The sequence below is a fragment of the Sus scrofa genome, chromosome 3, assembly GCF_000003025.6.
Source record: "Sus scrofa isolate TJ Tabasco breed Duroc chromosome 3, Sscrofa11.1, whole genome shotgun sequence".
NCBI classification, from domain to species: Eukaryota; Metazoa; Chordata; class Mammalia; order Artiodactyla; family Suidae; genus Sus; species Sus scrofa.
The window spans coordinates 1,309,390-1,332,506 of record NC_010445.4 but is presented as its reverse complement, the minus strand read 5'-3'; the positions used below and the strand labels follow the sequence as shown (position 1 = coordinate 1,332,506).

Sequence of the window (23,117 nt, the reverse complement as noted above, 5' to 3'; positions counted from 1 at the left end):
CTGGAATGACAGTGCCGAGGGCTGAGCATTAGGCCGGTGCCGCAGAGGCGTTTCATGTACTGCCTGTCGCACGGTGACTTCTCTGGGCTGCGGGTATCCCGTGTGTGTTCTCCTGCCCATGGTCTCCTTTCCACCTGATAAAAAGTGACACCTCTCATCCCCGGGTGCCTTTGGGGATTCTTCCCAGCAGTGCATGGTGCCTTGTTCATTCTCGCAGCGGGTGGCGTGCCTGGTGTGTGTGCTGTGATGAATTTAGCCCGCTGGCTGTCAGTGGGAATGCGGGTCGTCTCTGCCCTCTTCTGTGACCACGAGCATGGCTGGGGTGGGTGTCCCGTCGCTCACGGCTCCTCCAGCGCACGTCTGTGTGTCGAAGAGTGAGTGGGGTCAGCAGGCACTTGTGTTTATTTTGGCAACACTGCCAGACGCCTCTTCCCGGTGGTCGTATCAGGAGCACTACGAAGAGTGGATGGTTTTGTAGCAGCACTTGTGAGAGAGTGCTGGTCGCACGTCTGCTTCTCCACATCGTTCAGAATTTTCTGGTACACTAGGCGGGAAGGGTTAAGCTCAGTGAAGTTTTAACCTTCAGTCCCTTTGTTATACGTGAAAGTGAGGATTTTTAAATGTGTTCATAGGAGTTAGTATCTTTGGTCCATTTTTCAAGTGGATTGTTGGTTCTTGTTGATTTCTTGGAGCTCTTTGTATATTAAGGAGTTGAGCTCATCTTAAGTTGTGAATATGTTTTCCCAACTTAACATCTGTCTTTCGCTTGTACTATTTTTTACCAAGCAAGAGTTTTTGGCTTTTCAATTTGTTTTATACAGATGTGTTTATCACCTTTGCTTTTTAGCTTTTGGGTTTTGGGTCTTTACCTTTCTCCTGTCAATGTCTAAAAGACGTCTCTTGGGGTTTCTTCTCGCTTTCTGGCGGCATCATTTTTCGTATGAAATCTGATGGATTTGCAACGTGGTTTTGGTTTTCTAGAAGGTGTGAAGTGTGATACTGACCTGTTTTTAGGAGAGGCTCTTCCAGGTACCCCAAGCCACTTGTGGGAAGCCTGTCCTTTCCTCGCCAGCTTGAGGTCTGCCTCCTCGTGCACTAGGTGCCCACGTGTCAGGCCGGGGCCACGTCTCAGTGTCCAGCGTGTCCTGTCTGCCCCCTCCCGCCCCCAGGACTATTCTTTGTCAGATCCCCTGCAGCTCTTTATTTTTGTATGAACTTTGGGGTCATATCCAGCTCCCCCCGCCAACTGAGAATTTGCTGGCTCTCACACGTGAAGGTCTGGAGGGTGGCCGCCTCCTGGTGTCACCCTCCTCCCACAGGGACGTGGCTGTCTTTCCCTCTGTTGGGGTCCTTGTCCCTGCAGGGATGCTACACACCTGTATCTCCCGCGTACGTGTCATGCTGAGTCTGCTTCTCCACGTCGTTGCCTCTTTGTCTCCCGGCCTCGCGCCTGGCGCTGTCACCTCGCAGCCCGGGGTCTGCCGTGCGGCTCGTGTGCTCTTGACGGTGACGTGTGGCCCCGCGTCCCGGCTGCCCGGCGCCTTCCTGATTGCTTTATGTAAAGCAGGACTTAATGAGGGAGAAAGCCCCCGCCCCACCCCCCAGGTGGCGCCAGGCTGCTCCTGTTTATTAAAGCCTGGGACTAAAAAAGCCAGCTCGCTGATGTGCATTTGTGTGGAGAAATTTCCACAGGCTCTGATTTCTCTTGATTTTTTTATGAGAAGAATGCTGTGTCCTGAATATTAAGCCACGTCTCGTCCCATGGGCCCTGGGGACGCCAACTTCCCGGCTCAGTGCTGGGTGCTCCGGGGCTCAGACCCCAGACTGCGGGCCCTGCCCCGAATTTGCACATGGGGTCCCGCATCTGGGCTGTGACCCTGGGCCCTCGTCAGTCTGCTCCAGCCCTGCTCTGCCACTGGCCGGGCCACTCGAAACCCAGAAGGCTTGTGGACTGAGCCGTGCCACCACCAGCCTCAGGCCACTGTCACGTGTGGCCCGTGTGGCCTCAGCACTCTCGGACTTGGCTGTGACACCTCTCTTCATCTCCTCTGGTCCTCGCAGAGTGTACAGAGGAGAAAGATGGGGACCCAGCATCTCGAGACCCTGGAAGCTGGGCGTGATGAGAAAAGACATGCGAGGGCCAGTCGATGTTCTCACCGCTGGTCACGGAGCAGGCAGCTGGGGCGCCCCTGCTTCTGCCGGGGGTCCCGTCACTAGGCTGTGCGAACGTGGCACCTCGGTGCCTCGCCCTCCCCGGGCAGTGCCCTCACCCTCAGCCTGAGTGGAGCAGGCACGGGGCCGTGCAGGGACGGGCCCGCCCCCGACTCGGGGCCCAGCACGCTTCTGCTGCCCCCAGCCTTCTCACGGCTTCTGTTCTGATCAGCAAGTTTCCCAGCGGAAGGGCCGGGGTTGGAGAAATAAAGCTGGCGCTGGTGCTGGGTTCTTCCTCTTCCTAATCGTCCCTGAACTCGCGGGACGCCCGCCCCACGCGCACGTCAGCCTGAGCGCCGTGTTGGCTGGCTTGTGTCCCTCTGACACTCTGTCACTCCCTTTTGGTAGGGCCAGCCCCAGCCTGGGCCCCAGCACCTCGGCGCTGCAGCCCAGCCTGCCCTGCCCCCCAACACCCGCAGGGTCTGAAGTCCGGCCCGGAGGCCCCACGGGCCCACCACCTCCTCCGGCCCTCACGGGGTGTGTCCCGGCTCCCTGGGTAGGCCTGGGTGGTGGCCTGGCCCCTGGCCCCTTCTCTGGGGTTCATGGGCCCCCACAGGCACAGACCAGCTGGGGTCTCGTCCCCACAGCCCTGCTCCAGCCCTGCGGCCCCTGCCGCCCTTCCCGCGCTCCCCTCGCCCTGGCCAGGCCAGTGCACCCACGGGGCTGCGCCTGCTCCTCTGGAGGCAGCTTTTCTGCACCCCGGCCCCCTGCTTTTTGCCTCCACCTAGTCCGCTCCGTCCCTGGCTGGCCTCCCTTCGGAACGGGTGGCTCTGGGCATGGCGTTTTCTATTCCTGCCGGCAGGGGTCTGGGGGTCGGGGGCTCTGGGCCTGGGATTCGTTCCGAGTGTGTCCGCTGGCAGTGCCCTCCCTGTGCCAGCCGCCTCGGCCAGAGAAAAGGAGAAGTGGGTAAGCAGAGCTGAGACTCTGCTTCCCAGGGCTGAGTGTCGGGTACGGCACCTGAAGGGCCCTGCTCGAGCAGGGTGTGGCCGCAGGCATTGTGCCCGCTCCCTGACGAGACTGAGGGTGAGATCGGGCAGACGCCCCATGGGAGGTGATCACACGCCCGTCCGTGGTCCCAGGTCAGCTCTTCCAGCAGCTTCTGCTCTGTGCAGTTGTCTCTGCTCGGGATCCTGACTCAGCGCCCACATTGGGGTCCTGGTGAGCTGTGCCAGCCCTCCTCTCCAGGGGCCCGGCCACAGACGCGTCCAGCGTATCGGCAAGACCTTCCTCTTCGGAGTTTGGTCCTCCGAGTGTTGCCCCTGGACCCTGGGGCCTCAAGCCCCGCGCGGCTTGTCCTGAGTTGCCATGGGGCCTCGGGCACGTGCTTGTCTCAGGCCCCCTCGGCCTCATGTGTGACACGGAGGGAGGCGGACAAGGCGCGGGTCCTCAGGCCCCGCCTGGGAGCGCTGCCGTCTGAGGCCCTCGGCGTGACCGTTCGGTTCCTGGGCTGCGCTGTGCGGGCGCTGCTGTGGGTCGGGGTACGGGTCGGCGGAGGACGTCCCGTCGGGAGAGACGGACCATAGGCTGCCTGTGCAGACACGTGTATCCGTCCAGTGGTGCTGCGGAGAAAAGGAGGCGGCCTGCGGAGCGGCCGCGACAGTGCCGGGCAGGGCCGCACACCCGCCTCCTCCCGTGGCTGGGAGGGCTGTCTGCCGCGGGTTCCGGAAGAGTCAGGGCTCCCGGGACTTGGGTTCCAGCGTCCGTGAGGGCCGTCCGGCCGTCTTCCGTGACCGCAGCCATTTGGATGCGAGCCTCTTGTTCCGTCAGCAAGTGCTGGCCGTTGAAGCCGTGATGTCTGCAAGAAGCAGAGGCCAGCTTACTGACCGTTTGGGCTGATGGCGTTGCTGAAGCGGAGGCGTCCTGGCAGGAAGGCCCGCCTGGCCCTGACCCCAGAGGGCAGCCCGCCAGACCGCAGGTCACTCTGGTCCCGCGGGGTGGACGAGAAGGAGCTTGTGTCTGGCTCAGGGAGCAGTCCCCGTGGCGAGGAAGTGGCTCTGAAGGAGACACGGGCCGTGGAGACAGTGGGCAGCCGTGTGGCGCAGACCTGGGCTGGCAACCTGCCCCTCAGCTGGGTGTCTTAGGCAGGTCCTGCTTTGCCACCTGAGCCACGTGGGGGTCCTGGGAGGTCACGGCATCGTGAAGGACCCAGAAGCAGCAGGAGGCGCCTGGCTGCCCCCCGCAAGCCCCCGGCCTGGCGTGTCCGTGCCCAGTGCCTCATGGCCTGGGCCGTGCTGACGGCCTGACGGGCATAACGCTCCCACCAGCCCGCCTGTGTTTATCAGCGGCGCTGCCAGCCTGCTCCTTATGCAAATCTCCTCTCCTCTCTGCCTCTGAAGAGTCTTCAAGTTGGTCCGCTTCAAGGAAGATTGATTAAAATCAGCTGCAGTTTGACTTAATTGGGAACATATGCTCGGAGAGGGCACTCAACTAGTTAGAACTTCTTGTAATTAGTTCACAGCTGGTTGGTGAGGCAACAACCCAGTGACGGCGCCGCGCTGGCATGGGCCTGCCGGTCTGCGCCCGCTGCTGCCTGGACGGGGCTGGGGACGGGACCCTGGGTGAGGCTCCCGGCCGGCTCCCTCGTGTCCGGCTTTCTGGAGGCTTCGATGGTTCCCACCGCATCTGGGTGACCTGTGTGCGCTCCCATGCAGCCAGCTGTCAGAGAGACGAGGCCCTCATTTAGGGAGGGGGCACTGAGCCACAGCTCGCCAGACACCGCTGGCCGCTGGCTGTTTTGTAGCGCCGGAACGTTCTCAAAGGCCGAAACCAAGCACAACTGTCTGGAACTCCAGGTCCGACGCAGGAGGCGTCCTGTGGCTCCCAGGTCACTGCAGGACTTGGGGCCCGGGAGCCAGACTCTTTGGGACCAGCGGGAACAGTGGGCACACTGCTGGAGCCCACCGGGCTTTCCTGCTGGCAGGGGGCGGGCACGGCCTGGACGCCCCTCCCTCCCACCCACGGTCCTTTCCAGGCTCCACCCGCCCCGGGCACCTCTCCGGTGAGGAGCGGCAGCCCAGGCTCTGCTCCGTCTGCTCTGGCACCTCCCGTGTCCCTGCCCGGCTGTGGCCCTGGCCTCAGTCCGCTCACCTGGACACGGAGCCGACCCCACGCCCTGCAGGCCGTCCTGGAGAACACAGCCCTTTCGGGGTGACGGGGCCGTCTAGGCCACAAGCTGTGTGAGCCAGGGTGCAGACAGCCTCCCTGGCCGTCCCCCAGCTCCCCTCTCGGAGCCTGGTCACCCTTGCGGCAGGTCGGGCCCGGTGCGCGCGCTCCGCGGCTGCTTGTGACGCACCTCGCGCCGCCCCGTCAGTGCTTTCTATTTCTTGATGCATTTAAAGCAAATTGCAAACATCTGTACCCTTCCTCTAAGCGCCTCGGCGTGCACGTAATTAGGCAGAATTCTTCTCTGGGTTTGAGCCTGCGTCCCCCGTCCCTCGGGCTGGGCTGGAGAGCGGCCCCTGGGCCCTGCCCGCTTCCTCTGCCTGCCGCTCTGCTCAGGAGAGGGACCAGACTACAGCCCGGTGGCATTTAAAATGAGTGCATCCTTTTTGGAAATGGAGTGGGAAGAAAATTGCCGGGTTCCCTTTGAGCGGAAAGCTGGCGCTGCCTGGAGACTGCCCACTCCCGTCCCTGCGTCACCAGGCAGGAGCGCGGCTAATCATAGACTCTCCCGCTTCCGCCTCCTTCCCTTTTCCGGGGGGTGGGGCGGGCCGGGAGTGACCCTTTTCACACCTTGCTGCCCAGCCCTGGCTCCCTACCCACTTTGCACACCGCAGACCCCTGAGCCTCCACTACTCCCTCTCCTGCAGACACCCCCGGGGCGACCAGCCACCCCCTCACCTGCCTCCTGGGGAGCCCTGAGCCAAAGCAAGCCCACCCTCTGCCTCTCAGCACCCTCTTGCCCAGCGGGTCCTCCTGCTGCTAACCAAGCCTTGAACGCATCCTGCCCTGACTGATGCCTGTGCTTCCAGAATATTCCTGGGCGTTGCTCCCCAAGGAGCAGGACCCCGCAGGCCATGGTGCTCAGGGTGCCTGGGCATGGTGAGCCCAGAGCGGATTCCCAGTGGGGTAGATTGTGTTCCCCGAGCGAGGAAGGCTCACGGGCACCTGCTTCCTCAGTGTTGACTGGCAGTGGCGCCCTGACACTGGGCACAGCGCCGTACTGACCACACACATGGGCACCCCTGGGTCTGCCCCGACCTGTCAGGTGTTCTTAGCACCATGGCCACTGAGGAGGGGGTGCCGTGAAGCTGGTGGTTGGCTCATGTCACGGCGGGTCCAGAGACCACAGCCCCTCCCTCAGCTGCACCTCTGTCTCCCCAGCGGAGGTCAGGGCCTCCCGCCTGAGAGCCTGGGTTGCCTGCGGGGGACCGCAGGCGTGCCTTCCTCCCACCTCCCCGCCCGCCATCGCCAGAGGCAAGACCAGGCTGCCCGCCCGCCGCTCCCACCGGCCCACACCTGCGCCGTCGCGAGCGTCCACCTGTGGCCCTGATCTCTGGGCTGGAGGCTCTGAGCCCGGCGAGCCAGCCGATGCTGGATCTGCGTGGGCAGCTGCAGGGCAGAGCGACCAGGGTGGGCTCTGCAGGGCTCACGTCCGGCGGGAATTCCCGCTTCACAGGTGCTGGGCCCTGGCGGCCACTGCGCTGGGAAAGCGAGGCTGGAATGACAGTGCCGAGGGCTGAGCATTAGGCCGGTGCCGCAGAGGCGTTCATGTACTGCCTGTCGCACGGTGACTTCTCTGGGCTGCGGTATCCCGTGTGTGTTCTCCTGCCCATGGTCTCCTTTCCACCTGATAAAAAGTGACACCTCTCATCCCCGGGTGCCTTTGGGGATTCTTCCCAGCAGTGCATGGTGCCTTGTTCATTCTCGCAGCGGGTGGCGTGCCTGGGTGTGTGCTGTGATGAATTTAGCCCGCTGGCTGTCAGTGGGAATGCGGGTCGTCTCTGCCCTCTTCTGTGACCACGAGCATGGCTGGGGTGGGTGTCCCGTCGCTCACGGCTCCTCCAGCGCACGTCTGTGTGTCGAAGAGTGAGTGGGGTCAGCAGGCACTTGTGTTTATTTGGCAACACTGCCAGACGCCTCTTCCCGGTGGTCGTATCAGGAGCACTACGAAGAGTGGATGGTTTTGTAGCAGCACTTGTGAGAGAGTGCTGGTCGCACGTCTGCTTCTCCACATCGTTCAGAATTTTCTGGTACACTAGGCGGGAAGGTTAAGCTCAGTGAAGTTTTAACCTTCAGTCCCTTTGTTATACGTGAAAGTGAGGATTTTAAATGTGTTCATAGGAGTAGTATCTTTGGTCCATTTTTCAAGTGGATTGTTGGTTCTTGTTGATTTCTTGGAGCTCTTTGTATATTAAGGAGTTGAGCTCATCTTAAGTTGTGAATATGTTTTCCCAACTTAACATCTGTCTTTCGCTTGTACTATTTTTTACCAAGCAAGAGTTTTTGGCTTTCAATTTGTTTTATACAGATGTGTTTATCACCTTTGCTTTTTAGCTTTTGGTTTTTGGGTCTTTACCTTTCTCCTGTCAATGTCTAAAAGACGTCTCTTGGGGTTTCTTCTCGCTTTCTGGCGGCATCATTTTTCGTATGAAATCTGATGGATTTGCAACGTGGTTTTGGTTTTCTAGAAGTGTGAAGTGTGATACTGACCTGTTTTTAGGAGAGGCTCTTCCAGGTACCCAAGCCACTTGTGGGAAGCCTGTCCTTTCCTCGCCAGCTTGAGGTCTGCCTCCTCGTGCACTAGGTGCCCACGTGTCAGGCCGGGGCCACGTCTCAGTGTCCAGCGTGTCCTGTCTGCCCCTCCCGCCCCAGGACTATTCTTTGTCAGATCCCTGCAGCTCTTTATTTTTGTATGAACTTTGGGGTCATATCCAGCTCCCCCCGCCAACTGAGAATTTGCTGGCTCTCACACGTGAAGGTCTGGAGGGTGGCCGCCTCCTGGTGTCACCCTCCTCCCACAGGACGTGGCTGTCTTTCCCTCTGTTGGGGTCCTTGTCCCTGCAGGGATGCTACACACCTGTATCTCCCGCGTACGTGTCATGCTGAGTCTGCTTCTCCACGTCGTTGCCTCTTTGTCTCCCGGCCTGCGCCTGGCGCTGTCACTCGCAGCCCGGGGTCTGCCGTGCGGCTCGTGTGCTCTTGACGGTGACGTGTGCCCGCGTCCCGGCTGCCCGGCGCCTTGCTCTGGTCAGGTCGTTCTCTTGACTCTCAGGTCCTCTGCCGTTTGCAGTCACCCTGTGGGCGTGGGCGGCAGGCACGCGACACGCTCAGGGTCCACCCGTGTGTCCTTCCCTGTGCCCTCCCCAGCGGACCCCCCCCGGATGCCCCGCCCCCGTCCTGTGCTGGTGTGTTTTCTCAGTGTCGCTATGTCAGGTTCGTGAAGGCCCATTCGTGAAGAGACCTCTGTAATTGTCCCTAGCTTTTCCCCTCTCCCCCGAGGGCGCCCCCCAGCCCCCGCCGGCGGCAGTGCGGTCCCGTCATGGTCTGTCGTCCTTCCTGCAGGTTGAAGATTGAGGAGCTGGCGCAGGAGCGGAGTCGTCTGGAGGAAGACAAGAAGCTGCTGGAAGCGCAGCTGGAGCGGCTCACCCTGCAGGTGAGCTTGCAGGACGCGCCCCATCGGGTGCTCCTGACCGGCGGCCCCGGGGCCTGTCCCGCACATGTGGCCTCAGCCCAGCAGAGGGGACAGGCCGCGCTGCCCCAGCTCCTGGCCTTCCCGCCTGTCCGCCTCCTTGGTTTTCAGCCCATTTTCCCGACCGCTGGCCTCAGAGCCTGCGGTCTGAGTGGCGCCTGCGTTGCCCGGTGCGTGTGGCTGGCGCGCTCCCGTGCGTGAGAAGCCCAGCAGGGTTTTCTGTGTGGCCTGGGGTCTCTTTGCAAGCCCGTCTCCATCTGCGGCAGCTGTGGCGTTGGACTGCTGTTTACACCGTTTTGATTTTCTCTTCTTCCTCATTTTTCTTCTCCTTTCTAAATTGGTCCGTGGTAAGAAACCCGCAGGTTCGTGATCACCCCCGATTTTGGACAGGCCATTGATTTTTGTCTTGACGCCTATTAGAGGCAGATCAAATCTCTTTTTTATTCCTGGTTCCTGGAGCCGGGAGAAGTGACAGCCTTGATAAAGCCAGGCGCCGTGAGCCGCGGCTGGACCATGTTCAGCTCCAGGACCTGTCACCTTGTACTGTTTTAATTGGGCCGCAGTCCTGATGGAAGAGCCGGGCTGCTGGCAGGTGCCCCCGCAGCTGCCCATCAGCGGCGCCGTGTCAGGCAGGGCTGGTGAACGCCTTTCTGGCACTTGGTCAAGCTCAGCCTGAGATCACGGCTGACGGCTTCCCAGGCTTCCCGAACCGGGACTCAGGTCCTGCTGAGATCTCTGCTTCCTTTTCTCCTGCCCCGGGACCTCAAGGCCCGTCGTGAGGAGCCTCAGCGGCCCTCGGTGGGAGGCGCGGGGCTGCTGGGGAGAGGGCGGGCGGTGCTGGGTAGCGCTCCTGTGTAGGAGGTAAGGGCCCTGGTGCCCGGGCCGTCAGCGCTCCTTGGGCGGCGTCAGCTGCACCCACCGCGTACAGCCTCCTGGGCTCCGCGTGCACCTCACATGGGGTTGGGGGGCGCCGTGCAGCCCAGAGCCGCTCACGGCCAAGGCAGCATGTGGCCTCTGGGTCAGCACGGGGAGGATGCGGTTCCGTGTCCGAGCCTGGGGCCGCCCAGCTCCCAGCCCGCAGCTGTGGGAGTGGAGCCCGGAACCCGCCGGCGGCAGGCGCAGGTGCCTGCCTCGTGTCCCGGAGGGCAGCCGTTGGGGCCCAGCTCCCGGGGTCCTGGGGAGCAGCGGCTGGTGCGCTGATGCAAGTATGGGGCGGGGCAGCGGGGGGCAGCGGGGGCAGCAGGCTGCCACCAGGGGGCGTGGGTGGCGCAGCCCCCACAGCCGCAGGCCACCGCCTCCTGCTCTCACGGAAGGAGGCATCCGGGGCCTGGCTGCTGGGGGGTGAGGCCCTTCGTACCTCCCCGCGGGTGGAGGGCGCCCGCTCCCACTGCACCCTTCCCCCACCTGCTCGGGCCCAGGAACTGGCTGCCCCACCCTGGCTCGGCCACTCACCCACATCCTGAGACGCAGCACACGGGCTCCTGGCCACCTCTGCCCATGGACAGCCCTCTCTGCCGGGCCAGCGTCAGCCTGAGTCACACAGGGCTCCCTGGGTCCCCTCGTCAGGCCTCCTGGATCCGAGTCCGCAGCCCTCAGGCGTCTGCTGCCCCGTCTCCCTGACGGGGAAACTTGGCTCAGAGAGGGTCAGGGGTTTAGTCCCGCGCGCCCAGCTGGAGAAGCAGAGCCGGGCTTTGAATCAGGGCTGTGGCCTCCTGAGCAGACACCCCGACCCCTCACACCACCGTCACCCCGCCCGCCCCTCGGGGCTGCGTCTGTGGTGGCCCAGCTACCATTCTCAGTGACCAGCCTCGGCTCTGGGGCCCTGGTCCCCCCCGCCTCGGCACCAGCCCGCCCATGCCAGCGGCCCCGACGTGTCTGTCCCCTGGTGCGCTGGGCACAGAGACCTTTACACCTTGAAGCTGAGGTGACGGGACGCCCCCGTCTGGTGACAGTTCCTGTCTGACTGTCCCGCCTGGGAACTGAGGTGCAGCAAAGGGGCGGGTTCGGTCCTGGCAGGAAGGCCCGCCTGCGCCCTGACCCCAGAGGGCAGCCCGCCAGACCGCAGGTCACTCTGGTCCCGCGGGGTGGACGAGAAGGAGCTTGTGTCTGGCTCAGGGAGCAGTCCCCGTGGCGAGGAAGTGGCTCTGAAGGAGACACGGGCCGTGGAGACAGTGGGCAGCCGTGGTGGCGCAGACCTGGGCTGGAAACCTGCCCCTCAGCTGGGTGTCTTAGGCAGGTCCTGCTTTGCCACCTGAGCCACGTGGGGGGTCCTGGGAGGTCACGGCATCGTGAAGGACCCCAGAAGCAGCAGGAGAGCGCCTGGCTGCCCCTGCCCGCAAGCCCCCGGGCCTGGCGTGTCCGTGCCCAGTGCCTCATGGCCTGGGCCGTGCTGACGGCCTGACGGGCATAACGCTCCCACCAGCCCGCCTGTGTTTATCAGCGGCGCTGCCAGCCTGCTCCTTATGCAAATCTCCTCTCCTCTCTGCCTCTGAAGAGTCTTCAAGTTGGTCCGCTTCAAGGAAGATTGATTAAAATCAGCTGCAGTTTGACTTAATTGGGAACATATGCTCGGAGAGGGCACTCAACTAGTTAGAACTTCTTGTAATTAGTTCACAGCTGGTTGGTGAGGCAACAACCCCAGTGACGGCGCCGCGCTGGGCATGGGCCTGCCGGTCTGCGCCCGGCTGCTGCCTGGACGGGGCTGGGGACGGGACCCTGGGTGGAGGCTCCCGGGCCGGCTCCCTCCGTGTCCGGCTTTCTGGAGGCTTCGATGGTTCCCACCGCATCTGGGGTGACCTGTGTGCGCTCCCCATGCAGCCAGCTGTCAGAGAGACGAGGCCCTCATTTAGGGAGGGGGGCACTGAGGCCACAGCTCGCCAGACACCGCTGGCCGCTGGCTGTTTTGTAGCGCCGGAACGTTCTCAAAGGCCGAAACCAAGCACAACTGTCTGGAACTCCAGGTCCGACGCAGGAGGCGTCCTGTGGCTCCCAGGTCACTGCAGGACTTGGGGCCCGGGAGCCAGACTCTTTGGGGACCAGCGGGAACAGTGGGCACACTGCTGGAGCCCACCGGGCTTTCCTGCTGGCAGGGGGGGCGGGCACGGCCTGGACGCCCCTCCCTCCCACCCACGGTCCTTTCCAGGCTCCACCCGCCCCGGGCACCTCTCCCGGTGAGGAGCGGCAGCCCAGGCTCTGCTCCGTCTGCTCTGGCACCTCCCGTGTCCCTGCCCGGCTGTGGCCCTGGCCTCAGTCCGCTCACCTGGACACGGAGCCGACCCCACGCCCCTGCAGGCCGTCCTGGAGAACACAGCCCTTTCGGGGTGACGGGGGCCGTCTAGGCCACAAGCTGTGTGGAGCCAGGGTGCAGACAGCCTCCCTGGCCGTCCCCCAGCTCCCCTCTCGGAGCCTGGTCACCCTTGCGGCAGGTCGGGCCCGGTGCGCGCGCTCCCGCGGCTGCTTGTGACGCACCTCGCGGCCGCCCCCGTCAGTGCTTTTCTATTTTCTTGATGCATTTAAAGCAAATTGCAAACATCTGTACCCTTCCCTCTAAGCGCCTCGGCGTGCACGTAATTAGGCAGAATTCTTCTCTGGGGTTTGAGCCTGCGTCCCCCCGTCCCTCGGGGCTGGGCTGGAGGAGCGGCCCCTCGGGCCCTGCCCGCTTCCTCTGCCTGCCGCTCTGCTCAGGAGAGGGACCAGACTACAGCCCGGTGGCATTTAAAATGAGTGCATCCTTTTTGGAAATGGAGTGGGAAGAAAATTGCCGGGTTCCCTTTGAGCGGAAAGCTGGCGCTGCCCGTGGAGACTGCCCCACTCCCGTCCCTGCGTCACCAGGCAGGAGCGCGGCTAATCATAGACTCTCCCGCTTCCGCCTCCTTCCCTTTTCCGGGGGGTGGGGCGGGGCCGGGAGTGACCCCTTTTCACACCTTGCTGCCCAGCCCTGGCTCCCTACCCACTTTGCACACCGCAGACCCCCTGAGCCTCCACTACTCCCTCTCCTGCAGACACCCCCGGGGCGACCAGCCACCCCCTCACCTGCCTCCTGGGGAGCCCTGAGCCCAAAGCAAGCCCACCCTCTGCCTCTCAGCACCCCTCTTGCCCAGCGGGTCCTCCTGCTGCTAACCAAGCCTTGAACGCATCCTGCCCTGACTGATGCCTGTGCTTCCAGAATATTCCCTGGGCGTTGCTCCCCAGAGGAGCAGGACCCCGCAGGCCATGGTGCTCAGGGTGCCTGGGCATGGTGAGCCCAGAGCGAGTTCCCAGTGGGGTAGATTGTGTTCCCCGAGCGAGGAAGGCTCACGGGCACCTGCTTCCTCAGTGTTGACTGGCAGTGGCGCCCTGACACTGGGCACAGCGCCGTACTGACCACACACATGGGCACCCCTGGGTCTGCCCCGACCTGTCAGGTGTTCTTAGCACCATGGCCACTGAGGAGGGGGTGCCGTGAAGCTGGTGGTTGGCTCATGTCACGGCGGGTCCAGAGACCACAGCCCCTGCCCTCAGCTGCACCTCTGTCTCCCCAGCGGAGGTCAGGGCCTCCCCGCCTGAGAGCCTGGGTTGCCTGCGTGGGGACCGCAGGCGTGCCTTCCTCCCACCTCCCCGCCCGCCATCGCCAGAGGCAAGACCAGGCTGCCCGCCCGCCGCTCCCACCGGGCCCACACCTGCGCCGTCGCGAGCGTCCACCTGTGGGCCCTGATCTCTGGGCTGGAGGCTCTGAGCCCGGCGAGCCAGCCGATGGCTGGATCTGCGTGGGCAGCTGCAGGGCAGAGCGACCAGGGTGGGCTCTGCAGGGCTCACGTCCCGGCGGGAATTCCCGCTTCACAGGTGCTGGGCCCTGGGCGGCCACTGCGCTGGGAAAGCGAGGCTGGAATGACAGTGCCGAGGGCTGAGCATTAGGCCGGTGCCGCAGAGGCGTTTCATGTACTGCCTGTCGCACGGTGACTTCTCTGGGCTGCGGGTATCCCCGTGTGTGTTCTCCTGCCCATGGTCTCCTTTCCACCTGATAAAAAGTGACACCTCTCATCCCCGGGTGCCTTTGGGGGATTCTTCCCAGCAGTGCATGGTGCCTTGTTCATTCTCGCAGCGGGTGGCGTGCCTGGTGTGTGTGCTGTGATGAATTTAGCCCGCTGGCTGTCAGTGGGAATGCGGGTCGTCTCTGCCCTCTTCTGTGACCACGAGCATGGCTGGGGTGGGTGTCCCGTCGCTCACGGCTCCTCCAGCGCACGTCTGTGTGTCGAAGAGTGAGTGGGGTCAGCAGGCACTTGTGTTTATTTTGGCAACACTGCCAGACGCCTCTTCCCGGTGGTCGTATCAGGAGCACTACGAAGAGTGGATGGTTTTGTAGCAGCACTTGTGAGAGAGTGCTGGTCGCACGTCTGCTTCTCCACATCGTTCAGAATTTTCTGGTACACTAGGCGGGAAGGGTTAAGCTCAGTGAAGTTTTAACCTTCAGTCCCTTTGTTATACGTGAAAGTGAGGATTTTTAAATGTGTTCATAGGAGTTAGTATCTTTGGTCCATTTTTCAAGTGGATTGTTGGTTCTTGTTGATTTCTTGGAGCTCTTTGTATATTAAGGAGTTGAGCTCATCTTAAGTTGTGAATATGTTTTCCCAACTTAACATCTGTCTTTCGCTTGTACTATTTTTTACCAAGCAAGAGTTTTTGGCTTTTCAATTTGTTTTATACAGATGTGTTTATCACCTTTGCTTTTTAGCTTTTGGGTTTTGGGTCTTTACCTTTCTCCTGTCAATGTCTAAAAGACGTCTCTTGGGGTTTCTTCTCGCTTTCTGGCGGCATCATTTTTCGTATGAAATCTGATGGATTTGCAACGTGGTTTTGGTTTTCTAGAAGGTGTGAAGTGTGATACTGACCTGTTTTTAGGAGAGGCTCTTCCAGGTACCCCAAGCCACTTGTGGGAAGCCTGTCCTTTCCTCGCCAGCTTGAGGTCTGCCTCCTCGTGCACTAGGTGCCCACGTGTCAGGCCGGGGCCACGTCTCAGTGTCCAGCGTGTCCTGTCCGCCCCCTCCCGCCCCCAGGACTATTCTTTGTCAGATCCCCTGCAGCTCTTTATTTTTGTATGAACTTTGGGGTCATATCCAGCTCCCCCCGCCAACTGAGAATTTGCTGGCTCTCACACGTGAAGGTCTGGAGGGTGGCCGCCTCCTGGTGTCACCCTCCTCCCACAGGGACGTGGCTGTCTTTCCCTCTGTTGGGGTCCTTGTCCCTGCAGGGATGCTACACACCTGTATCTCCCGCGTACGTGTCATGCTGAGTCTGCTTCTCCACGTCGTTGCCTCTTTGTCTCCCGGCCTCGCGCCTGGCGCTGTCACCTCGCAGCCCGGGGTCTGCCGTGCGGCTCGTGTGCTCTTGACGGTGACGTGTGGCCCCGCGTCCCGGCTGCCCGGCGCCTTCCTGATTGCTTTATGTAAAGCAGGACTTAATGAGGGAGAAAGCCCCCGCCCCCACCCCCCAGGTGGCGCCAGGCTGCTCCTGTTTATTAAAGCCTGGGACTAAAAAAGCCAGCTCGCTGATGTGCATTTGTGTGGAGAAATTTCCACAGGCTCTGATTTCTCTTGATTTTTTTATGAGAAGAATGCTGTGTCCTGAATATTAAGCCACGTCTCGTCCCATGGGCCCTGGGGACGCCAACTTCCCGGCTCAGTGCTGGGTGCTCCGGGGCTCAGACCCCAGACTGCGGGCCCTGCCCCGAATTTGCACATGGGGTCCCGCATCTGGGCTGTGACCCTGGGCCCTCGTCAGTCTGCTCCAGCCCTGCTCTGCCACTGGCCGGGCCACTCGAAACCCAGAAGGCTTGTGGACTGAGCCGTGCCACCACCAGCCTCAGGCCACTGTCACGTGTGGCCCGTGTGGCCTCAGCACTCTCGGACTTGGCTGTGACACCTCTCTTCATCTCCTCTGGTCCTCGCAGAGTGTACAGAGGAGAAAGATGGGGACCCAGCATCTCGAGACCCTGGAAGCTGGGCGTGATGAGAAAAGACATGCGAGGGCCAGTCGATGTTCTCACCGCTGGTCACGGAGCAGGCAGCTGGGGCGCCCCTGCTTCTGCCGGGGGTCCCGTCACTAGGCTGTGCGAACGTGGCACCTCGGTGCCTCGCCCTCCCCGGGCAGTGCCCTCACCCTCAGCCTGAGTGGAGCAGGCACGGGGCCGTGCAGGGACGGGCCCGCCCCCCGACTCGGGGCCCAGCACGCTTCTGCTGCCCCCAGCCTTCTCACGGCTTCTGTTCTGATCAGCAAGTTTCCCAGCGGAAGGGCCGGGGTTGGAGAAATAAAGCTGGCGCTGGTGCTGGGTTCTTCCTCTTCCTAATCGTCCCTGAACTCGCGGGACGCCCGCCCCACGCGCACGTCAGCCTGAGCGCCGTGTTGGCTGGCTTGTGTCCCTCTGACACTCTGTCACTCCCTTTTGGTAGGGCCAGCCCCCAGCCTGGGCCCCAGCACCTCGGCGCTGCAGCCCAGCCTGCCCTGCCCCCCAACACCCCGCAGGGTCTGAAGTCCGGCCCGGAGGCCCCACGGGCCCACCCACCTCCTCCGGCCCCTCACGGGGTGTGTCCCGGCTCCCTGGGTAGGCCTGGGTGGTGGCCTGGCCCCTGGCCCCTTCTCTGGGGTTCATGGGCCCCCACAGGCACAGACCAGCTGGGGTCTCGTCCCCACAGCCCTGCTCCAGCCCTGCGGCCCCTGCCGCCCTTCCCCGCGCTCCCCTCGCCCTGGCCAGGCCAGTGCACCCACGGGGCTGCGCCTGCTCCTCTGGAGGCAGCTTTTCTGCACCCCCGGCCCCCCTGCTTTTTGCCTCCACCTAGTCCGCTCCGTCCCTGGCTGGCCTCCCTTCGGAACGGGTGGCTCTGGGCATGGCGTTTTCTATTCCTGCCGGCAGGGGTCTGGGGGTCGGGGGCTCTGGGCCTGGGATTCGTTCCGAGTGTGTCCGCTGGCAGTGCCCTCCCTGTGCCAGCCGCCTCGGCCAGAGAAAAGGAGAAGTGGGTAAGCAGAGCTGAGACTCTGCTTCCCAGGGCTGAGTGTCGGGTACGGCACCTGAAGGGCCCTGCTCGAGCAGGGTGTGGCCGCAGGCATTGTGCCCGCTCCCTGACGAGACTGAGGGTGAGATCGGGGCAGACGCCCCATGGGAGGTGATCACACGCCCGTCCGTGGTCCCAGGTCAGCTCTTCCAGCAGCTTCTGCTCTGTGCAGTTGTCTCTGCCTCGGGATCCTGACTCAGCGCCCACATTGGGGTCCTGGTGAGCTGTGCCAGCCCTCCTCTCCAGGGGCCCGGCCACAGACGCGTCCAGCGTATCGGCAAGACCTTCCTCTTCGGAGTTTGGTCCTCCGAGTGTTGCCCCTGGACCCTGGGGCCTCAAGCCCCGCGCGGCTTGTCCTGAGTTGCCATGGGGCCTCGGGCACGTGCTTGTCTCAGGCCCCCTCGGCCTCATGTGTGACACGGAGGGAGGCGGACAAGGCGCGGGTCCTCAGGCCCCGCCTGGGAGCGCTGCCGTCTGAGGCCCTCGGCGTGACCGTTCGGTTCCTGGGCTGCGCTGTGCGGGCGCTGCTGTGGGTCGGGGTACGGGTCGGCGGAGGACGTCCCGTCGGGAGAGACGGACCATAGGCTGCCTGTGCAGACACGTGTATCCGTCCAGTGGTGCTGCGGAGAAAAGGAGGCGGCCTGCGGAGCGGCCGCGACAGTGCCGGGCAGGGCCGCACACCCGCCTCCTCCCGTGGCTGGGAGGGCTGTCTGCCGCGGGTTCCAGAAGAGTCAGGGCTCCCGGGACTTGGGTTCCAGCGTCCGTGAGGGCCGTCCGGCCGTCTTCCGTGACCGCAGCCATTTGGATGCGAGCCTCTTGTTCCGTCAGCAAGTGCTGGCCGTTGAAGCCGTGATGTCTGCAAGAAGCAGAGGCCAGCTTACTGACCGTTTGGGCTGATGGCGTTGCTGAAGCGGAGCTTCCTGGTGGCCCTAACGAGAAAGGCGATCTGACCGATCACATAACTCCTCGTGTGGCAAAGAAGGGCTTTGCGGACAAAGCCTGAATCCCAAAAGCACCGTCTCAAAGGGGGACGTTGCGATGCCCCCGCAGATACCCGGACGGGCTTTTTTAAAGCTGCTTTGTGTAAGCACACGGCCCGGCAGCTCTGCTCCTGGGACTGGGCCCCAGAGCACTGCAGGCGGGGCCTCGGGCGGCATCTGTGTGCTTTCGCCACAGCAGCTTTACTCGCAGGAGCCAGAGGGTAGAAGCCGCCCGGGTGCCCACTGGCGGCTGGGTAGGACGGTGGCGTGAGAATGCGGTCTGTGCACACAGTGCACCACAGCCCAGCCTGGAAAAGGACGGAGGCTCTGCCACCTGCTCCAGCCCGGATGGGCCTTGAGAGGACGTGACGCTCAAGAGATGATGGGGCACGGAAGGGCGGACACCGTGTGATCCCGCTTCTGCGAGGTCCCCGAGGGCCAGGTTCACACGGGCAGAAAGGGGGAGGGTGGGCGCCGGGGGCTGGGGAGGGGAAGCTAGTGTCGGGTGGGGCCAGCGTCTCAGCTGGGGAAGCTGGAGAGCTTTGAGGGGACAGCGGTGGCAGCTGCACGACAGTGTGAGTCCCCCTAGGGCGGTACCCAGTGTGCTTAAACATGACGACGGCGGCGGCGGCGACTGTTTTATGTGTGTCCTGCCACAGTTCAGCGCGAGGGTCGGTGATGGCTCTGCTTAGCATCTTCTGCTGTAACCCGTGGCCTGTGTCCACGGAGAGGACGGCGGGCGCTGAGGCTGCTCCGTGCTCCTGCTCGGCCCTCTGCCGCCTCCCCGCCAGGCTGATCCCGCGCTCCGCCTCACGCAGGAGGCTCGCGCCCTGCCAGCTCCTGGGGCTCGGGGGCATGTAGGGTGCCGGCTCTTTGCTCCCTAATAGGGAGATCGTGACAGCCGAGGGCCTGGTTTCCAGAGCGCTGCTCACCCGCCAGCTGAGCAGGGATACGGGTCACTCAGCTGGCAGGCGCTGTGGGATGTGGCCGTGGAATGGTGGGGCGGGGGTGCCAGAAACAGCGCCTCCAGGCTGTGGCCCGACGGGCACGTACAGACAGAGTCACGTCCCTCCTCCCGAGAGATGCAGCCACGGGTGCCCCGGGCGGGGGGCGGCGGGTGCCCGGGCCCAGGACTGGAGCGGTGGGTGGCCGTGTAGCTGCAGAGCTGGCCAGGCCCCTCCTCCCCACTCACCCACATCTGCTGCCCCCCAACCCAGAGGTTTGCCAAAGCCAGCCCCGGAGCAACCCTACCTTGTTGGGCCCGCGGGGCCACCCGAACCGAGCCGCAGCGGCCGCCAGCCGGCCTTGCTGAGGATTGTTCGTCGGCCCATCCCTGCCAGCTGCTTACAAGCCTCTCAGGGCGGAGCACCTTCTGAAGGACCCGTGCGGGAGCCGGCGGGGATCACCGCGTCCTGTTCTCGGCTGCGCTGACGTCCCATCCACGGAGCACAGCCGAGGTCGGGGGCGGGGGGGGCGTGCATGAGTGCGCGTGTGCCTGCGGCCCGCGAGGGGCCCCAGAGACGTCCTCTCCCCGCTCTTCCTGCCCAGCAGGTCCGCGGGAGCCCCCAGCTCTGGGTAGCGCGGCCTGCAGTCAAAGGTTCAGGGAACTCGCCGAGTCACGCTGGCTGGCAGAGCCGGGGACTGGCTCAGGTTGGCAGGACCCGCGTCTGGGCCCCTGCGTCTGCTGCCCAGTGCCTGGCTCCACTCCAGCCCGTGTGTCTGCCGGCGGGCGGGGACCTCGTTGCCTCCATGTGGGAAGAGCCCCACAGTCTCTGCCGTCCCCTCTGAAGGCAGAGATGGCCCGAGGACCAGCCCCTGGATGCTTCCAGCTTCCATCCACCGCCTGGTGGGGCGGGCGGTGGCGGGTGGTGAACAAGGGGCGCCCTTGGGGCCGGGGGGCAGTGCCCGTGGCCCTGGGCAGGCGTTGCCGGCTCCTCCTGAGCACCAGGCTGTCCCGTGGCCCAGCTCTCCGAAGCCTCCGGGAGGCCTGGGTCCCCAGGCGCACGTGGCGCTCAGGGCTGCGTCTGGCAGACGTGAGAGGCCGCAGCAGGGCCGACTCTGCTGTCGCGGCGTGGCCGTCCTGGTGTAACTGCACACCACCCAGTCCGCATGCATCACAGTGTCTCCACGTCCACTGACCTTTGACCTTCCTGGGGGCCGCGAAGGGGCGCGGCCGTGCCCTCGGCTTCGAGATGAGCGAATTCGGCATCAGACAAGCGGCTCGAGTGTCAGCACTAGTACAGGCATGTCCGTCTTTGCAGCCACAGAATGCCAGCTCCCTGGACCACACTCGGCCCCTCCTGGGGGCTCTTTCTGGAACCTCAAGGGGAAACTGAGGGGACAGCAGGCCTGGCTTTGGGCTCGGGTCTGAGGAGGTGTTGGGGCGGGCGTGCATCAGACGGTCCCTGCCCCGGGGCAGTCAGGAGCTTTGCGCTTCAGCCCACGAGCGCCACCCTCCAACACGCCTCAACCCCGACTCTGGCCTCGGCTCAGCTGGACCCCCACCCCCCACCCCCGGAGCTATTCTGGCCTGTCCCTGCCCCAGAGCTCCCAGACGGAGCCCCGAGGTTCTGTGCAGGGGTGGCCTCCTGAGGGCATTCCGCCAAGGGAGCTGCTGGCCTTGCCAAGCTCTCCTGTCCACGGGGTGCCTCGCAGGCAGTGGTGGGTACATGCGCCCTCCTGCGTCCTCTGTCACCGGGTTGGCGCTGGCAGAGACATTGGCCTGGCGGATGGCGTGAGAAGGGCCCTCCCACGTGCTGGCCTGGCAGGCGCTGCTCCCCGAGGCCCCCTGCTTCCTGGGGCTGCATAGAGCGCCCCCAGCTCATGCCGCTGGCTCGGGGCCAGTGAGGCCCTGGGGCACCCCCTCCCCAAGCCCAGCCCCCAGCGGCTGCCGTAGCCAGTCCCTCCAGGCTGGGCACGCCGTGAGTGCCCTCCGTGACCTTCCAAGTCCTTCCTAGACCCTGACACCCATGGGGCGGGGGCCACGCATGTGTGTTTGCAAGGCTCCTGGGCTGTAGGAGCCCTGTGGTGGGGGCGAGAGGGCAGAGGGTGTGGGGGCCTGCAGAGCACCTGTTCCCCTCCGCGGGGTGCTGTGGCGATAGGACGGTCCCCGGGGGCGGCCCTCAACCTCCCCCGTGTGGTCACCTGCGCCAGCCCGGGACACCTCCTCACCCCTCCACGGCCTGAGCGAGGAGGTGTGCCAGGGGCCCCCGGGGGCTGGCCTGGCTGTGCCGTGCCCCACCCACCCACCGATGCCCACGCTCTCCTGCCACCAGCGCACCGTCCCCGGGGGCCGGCCTGCCGTGTGTCCCAGGCCTCGGAGCCAGGGCGTGCCCGTGGGAACCACCAGCAGCCGGGTGAAAGCCAGCCCAGAGGGTGTGTGGGGCCCGTGCTGGGGGGACCTGCCCAAAGTCACGGAGGCGAGTCCGAGGCGGGGGATATGGTGGGGTCTGGGAGGGCTCTGCTCCCCGCCAGCAGGTCTGGCCCCTCAGACCCAGCAGGCACCCCCATGGCTCCACACTCTCCCCCGGGCTGCGCTGCCTCGGCCAGGAGAGAGATTGATTTCGTTTCGAGGCCGGGTGATTTATAAATATGCATGAGGATCGGTGGTTACTTAACTGTGCTTTCTAATTCTCCCCGCGTCTCTGCCTCCTTCCAGCAGGGTCTCTTGGTATGCGTGGCAGGCCCTCCCTCCCCGGCAGCCCGGGAGCCGCCGTCCAGCCCCAGGCCGGCAGGGGGCTCCTGGGGGCCTGCCCGCCGTCCAGGGCCTTGAAGACGGAGCTTCCTGCCCTCCGTCTCCCGCACATGGGATCTGAGGCCCACGAGGCCCGGGCCTCCAGCAGGTCAGGGCAGAGCTTGAACACGGACAGGTGTAAGGCAGAGGCTGTGGGCTCAGGACGCTGTCCCCTTGTCCTGGACACACGGGGACTGGCCATCCGTCTGCGTTTGCACAGAATCCGTGCAGCAGGGGAGGCGGCCGGACTGCATGGGCCCCGGGCGCGAGTGTTGCCACAGGCCCAGCTGTGCTGGAGCAGGCCCTCCGCAGCCGCCCGGCGCCCACCCGCGGGCACAGCCCGTCGGCTTTCCGCTCCCTCGGCAAGTGGGACGTTGTGTTCAGCCAATAATTGCGCTGGCGCATCAAAGGAGGGCTCAGAACTTTTCCTTTTGAGATTCTCGTCAGTGTCTCCACACTTTCCTCAGCTGTGAATCAAACAAGGCAACAAATTTTTAGCAAGAGATTATAGCCATTTTCCCCCTTTCTTCCTCAAAGCTGTCGTCTAGCAGCAGATTTCAGCAAATTCGTTGGCGCTCTCCCATCTGCCGCAGCAGTGTCACCCACCCCCATGTGCGCCTTCCCAGGGCCCCCAGCCTCCGTGCCCGGGGCCACGCCCCTTCCCCTGCCCCTGGAGCCGAAGCCCAGGCATCGAGGGGCGGCCCGGCCTGGCGCCAGGCTCTCGGCAGCAGATGCAGCGTCCACACGCGTCCTTCTGTTTGTTTTCACTGTTGTCTCTTTCATTTCTCGTTCTACAAAGCAGCTTTATCGAGAGAGGATTTACGTGCCACAGAACGCGCCGGCTTGAAGGGCACAGCTCAGTAGCTTCTGGTGCATTCGCCAGGAATGAGCCACCCGTTCCCGTGCAATTTGAGAACATTTCTGTCACCTCAGACAGAAAAACTCCCACCCCCTTTGGCTGTCACCCCGCTCTGCCCCCACCCCCGCTGCAGCCTGAAGCAGCCCCTGGTCTGCTCTCTGCTGCTGTCGGTCCGCTTGGCCCGGATGTTTGCTGAGAAGCGGGCCGTGTAGCCCTGGTCTCGGCCGCTGGCCTCTTGGGCCGAGCAGAGTGTCTTCCAGGCTCACGCACGTCGCGTGGCAAGCGCGCCCTCCTTTCTGTGGCTGCCCAGTGTTCCACCCTGCGGACGGCCCACCCTCGGGGGCATGCACCTCTCAGCCTGTTCCAGCGGTTATTGCGGACGCTGCCGCTGTGCACGTTCGTGTGCAAGTGTCTGTGTGGACGCGCGGTGTATTCCTCTTGGGTGCATAGGAGGCGTGCAGTCGCTGGGTCACCTGAGGACCTGTCGTCCACAGAGGCTGCGCCTCGGTTTTCCATGTACGGCGGTGGCGGTGGGACTGGACTTCCCCCCGTCCTGGCCGGCAGCATCTGGCTTTGCCATTCTGGCCACCCTCGTGGGCCTGACGTGGTAGCTCACGGATTTTGATTTCCGTTCCCCTGAGGACTAACGGCAGTGACCTTGGGCGTCTTTTTCGTGCTC

General features: G+C 63.8%; 2 protein-coding genes across 2 annotated transcripts in view; one reads left to right on the top strand and one right to left on the bottom strand.

The window, feature by feature from the left end:
* Positions 1-1,590, bottom strand: part of LOC106509613 (translation initiation factor IF-2-like) — a 28,042-nt gene extending 26,452 nt beyond the window's left edge. Inside the window, exon 1 of the mRNA XM_021085981.1 lies at positions 1,377-1,590. The gene's annotated coding sequence lies outside the window, so the exon portion shown is untranslated. The remainder of the gene's footprint in view (positions 1-1,376) is intronic.
* MAD1L1 (MAD1 mitotic arrest deficient like 1) overlaps positions 1-23,117 on the top strand; it is a 323,281-nt gene that overhangs the window by 226,840 nt on the left and 73,324 nt on the right. The gene's annotated exons all lie outside the window — the stretch shown is intronic.